At 39.2% G+C, this 4,455-nt stretch overlaps 1 non-coding gene across 1 annotated transcript; it reads right to left on the bottom strand.

The window, feature by feature from the left end:
* Window positions 1-2,697: 2,697 nt before the first annotated feature.
* On the bottom strand, window positions 2,698-2,803 carry LOC145714717 (U6 spliceosomal RNA). The gene has a single exon (XR_014136936.1). It is a non-coding gene; the product is annotated as a U6 spliceosomal RNA (small nuclear RNA).
* Between the last annotated feature and the right edge of the window lie 1,652 nt (window positions 2,804-4,455).

Genomic DNA, 4,455 nt, shown 5'->3' with positions numbered 1-4,455 from the left:
GTCAGGTGTAGAGATTACTTAAAAATAAAACCTTTAAAAAAAGTACCGCACTTTCTTTTTAAGATGTGTGCTCGACAGGCTCTAAGATGGCCTCGAGGTGATCCCCGTGTCCAGGTATGCACTCCCCCTTCTGTGTGAGCTGGCTTCAGTGATTTCCTTCTAACGAAGAGAAAATGACACAGGTGATGAGAGATCACTTGTGTGATTAGGTTACCAGAGACCGTGACCTCTGTCTTTCTGGCCAACTCTCTACCTTGATGGCTTTGATGAAGCCAGTTGCCACGTTTGAGGAGTCCCATGTAGTAAGGAGCTTAGGATGACCTGTGGCCGACAGCCTAGCTACACATTAGGCCCTCGGTCCCACGGACAATGACAGAGAAGTTAATCTTGCTAACAGTCACGAATTTGGAGCAAATCCTTTCCTGGTCATCCGTCAGAAGGGAACCCAAGCTCAGGTGAGCACTTTCATGGTAGCCTCGTGTGGAACTCTGAGGCGGGGGACCCAGATGAGCAGTGCCCGTACCCCTGACCTACAGAAATGCCGAGATAATATGTGGGTGTTGTTTTCAGCTATGATACTGTGACCAGTTTTTATGCAATGACAGAAGATTAATGTGGCCATTCAAAATATTGGCAGAACTAAGTTATATACTAACTTTTGCACTTACATGAGCTTCTATGTTGTGCAGTGTTTTACGTGCCTTATATGTATTAACTCATTCAATCCCCCCAACTACACCGTGATGTAGGTACTGCTACTACCTTCATTTTCTAGGTGAGAAAACAGGAGGTACCAAGGTGTTTAGTAATTTGGTGACCACGTGTATAAAATGGCCGAACTTGGATATTCATCCAGGCATTCTGGCTCTGAGAATCACATGCCCCAACTGCTCTGCTGTATTGATTCCAACGTCATACTTTCTGGAAAAGGCGCGTGAGAGAACTTGGCTACTAAACCTTAATTAGAAATGTTATTTACGAACATTTATTTTGAAAGCATGGTGTCTTAAAAACAGGTATCACAAGGAAATCTAGTTTTATCGGTCACAGCTTTAGCGAGTAAGGTCTCCCCAAAGGCAATCATGGAATATGAGAGATTGGGATCTAGACAGAAGAATCTTTGAACAAGCTCTTGGATATTTTCTCTCTTCTAACCTGGCTAAACACTCTCAACTAGGATGACAGGCTCTACTGCAGTTTACTCTTGGAATTCCTGCTATTCCAGAGATAAAAATGGAAATGATCACGTATTAGAACCTTGGCGTTTCATATTTGGTTCCCAATCATCTTTGGTTCCGGTAGTTGGGAAAAGATGGGAGGCATTTGTATTCCAAACAAAGCACTGAGATTGAAAACGGGATAAAAGAGAGAAACATTACTTTAGCCCTGGGGAAATTAGACATTATTTCCCACATCTTCCCTAGTATGCTGTCAAGTTTTACACAGGTTAAAATATCTTTCTACTGAGAAACACTTATAGTCACCACAAAGAACACCTAGCTATTATTAGAGTTCCGTATGATGGAGAACTTCTGGGTGACAGACACCAATGGCAGCCGCCTATGTCCCGGTATTTCACCATTTCATCCGAAAGCAATATAGACCAACAAGAAGAGAAAAATGAAACTACCCAAACCATACCCTCACCATAACTTGAAGAAAAAGAATATCTCAGCTTCAACATAACTGTAGTAAGAGGAGAGAGAACACCAAATCCCAGTGTGTTGTTTTCTCACCCTTCCACCTGCCCTCTTACAAGGTTTTGTGGTGAGCAAGGCTGGTTGAGAAAACCTGAGGGGAAAAAAGAAGAGGGAAGATAGCTAAAAAAGCCTAAAGTTGTATGAAAACCACCACCAGAAAGACCAAGTTCACCCTATAGGTTTTCAAGTGGTTAGGTGGAACAGAGCATAAATACAGGAAAGAAACAAGCATATGTGATTGAAGGGGACGTCCTTGGAACACATAGGTTCTGGAAAAGAAAAAAAGGTGAAAAGCGACAGAGAACTCTTTGTCAATTGAGTGGTGAAGGGGGAAAGACAAAGGGCAAAATTTAGAGCTAACATGATGACAGGGAACCACAAAATCAGAGCACATGAACTCTCTCGTATCACAAACAGAAGCGCAAATTTATTAAGTATCTGGACTTTGTTATGCTGACAGAAGAGGGCGCCATTAAAGTAGGAATCTCAGAAAAAAAACCACAGTATAACAGATGAACACCAATAAAAAGATTAGCATATCTCTACAGAGTTGTTGCCAAGAGAGAAAAATTTATAGCACTAAATGCTTAAAACAGAAAGAGGAAGGACCTCGAATCAATCTAAGTGACCACCTCAAATAAACGAAAGAATAAAATAAACCCAAGTAGAAGAAATGAAATAATAAAGAGCAGAAAGAAATGAAATTGAAAATAGAAAATAGAGAACATCGATGAAACAAAAAGTTAGTTCTTTGAAATTATCAATAAAATTGACAATCCTCTCTAGCAAGACTGAAAAAGACAAAAAGAGAGAAGATACAAATGACCAATATCAGATATTAAACAGGGGATATTACTGCAGATCCTTCAGCCTTTATTTTTAAAATTTTTTTTAAAACATATGAAATCATTTTATTACGCATTAAATTTGATTTTACCGGTTGTTGAAAAAAAATAAAATAATGGTAATGAAAGCAAATATATTGTTATCCCTTAACATAAATATGGAAGCTTCACGAATTTGTGTATCATCCTTGCACAGGGGCCGTGCTAATCTTCTCTGCATCATTCCAGTTTTAGTATATGTGCTGCCGAAGCGAGCGCTCCTTCAGCCTTAAAGAACAGTAATGCAATACTACGAACATCTCTACCGACATAAATTCAAAAACATGGATGAAACAGACCAATTCCTTGAGAAACACAAGCTACCTAAACTCACACAATACAAAAGAGAAAATATGAATAGTCCTATAATTATTTTAAAAATTGAATTTGTAATTTAAAAGCTTTCATAAAGAAATCTGACCCTAATCATTTCACTGGAGAATTCTCCCAAACACTTGAGAAAAATTAGTATTAATTCTGCACAGTCTTTTTCAGAAAATAGCAGAGGACAGTACATCCACCAACTCATTGTGTGAAGCCAATATTACCCTAATAACAAAACCAGACAAAGGCAGTACAAAAAAGGGAAAAACACAGACCAGTATATTTCATGATCTTACACGCAAATTTTCTCAACAAATCTTTGCAATTCTTAAAAAAAATATTATTTTAATGTTTACTTATTCTTGAGAGAAAGAGAGAGACAGAGCACGAGTAGGGGAGGGCAGAGAGAGACAAGAGACACAGATCTGAAGCAGTCTCCAGGCTCTGAGCTGTCAGCACAGAGCCTGACATGGGGCTCAAACCACGAGATCATGACCTGAGCCAAAGTCGGACGCTTAACTGACTGAACCACCCAGACGTCCCTGCAATTCTTACATAAAAAAAGAATTATACATCATGATGAAGTGGGGTTTATTCCAGGAATGCAAGTCTGGGTCAATATTGGAAAATCAAAGCAATTCCCTATGACAGGCTAAAGGAGAAAAATCGCATGATCATATCAATTGTTGCAGAAGATGCACGTGACAAAATGTGACACCCATTCACGAATAAAAAAACCTAGAAAATTAGAGAAGAACTTTCTCAACTTGATAAAGGAGTATCTATAAAAATTTTGCAGTTATGATACTTAATACCAAAAGTTCCCCAAGATCAGGAACAAGACAAGGATGTCTGCTTCCCCTGCTTTTATTCATCATAGTAGCAGAAGTCCTAGCCAGCTCAGTAAGGCAAGAAAAGGAAATAAAAAGCATATATATTGGAAAGGAATAAATAAAACTATCCCTGTTTTTAGATTACATGATTGATAATCTGTATAAAAAAGGAATCTATAAAAAGTTTGAAGGGGCACCTGGCTGGCTCAGAAGAGCATGAGACTCTTGATCCCGGGGCCATGAGTTTGAGCCACGCGTTAGGTGTAGAGATTACTTAAGTAAATAAATACATACACTTTCTAACAAGTGAAGATTTTTTTTTTTAATTTTTTTTTCAACGTTTTTAATTTATTTTTGGGACAGAGAGAGACAGAGCATGAACGGGGGAGGGGCAGAGAGAGAGGGAGACACAGAATCGGAAACAGGCTCCAGGCTCCGAGCCATTAGCCCAGAGCCTGACGCGGGGCTCGAACTCACGGACCGCGAGATCGTGACCTGGCTGAAGTCGGATGCTTAACCGACTGCGCCACCCAGGCGCCCCAAGATTTTTAAAGAAAGTTTATAGAATTATTGAGCGAGTTCAGCAAGGTCACAGTGTACAAGATCAAAACACACAAGTCGATCATATTCCTATATACAGCAAAGAACTTGTGGAAACAAAAATTCAAAATATAGACCATTTTCGATCATTACAAAATATTGGAACAGTTAGAT

Source organism: Panthera onca, chromosome X, assembly GCF_046562875.1.
Source record: "Panthera onca isolate mPanOnc1 chromosome X, mPanOnc1 haplotype 2, whole genome shotgun sequence".
NCBI classification, from domain to species: domain Eukaryota; kingdom Metazoa; phylum Chordata; class Mammalia; order Carnivora; family Felidae; genus Panthera; species Panthera onca.
The sequence above is the reverse complement of the archived record's forward strand: the minus strand, read 5'-3'. Positions and strand labels throughout refer to the sequence as shown.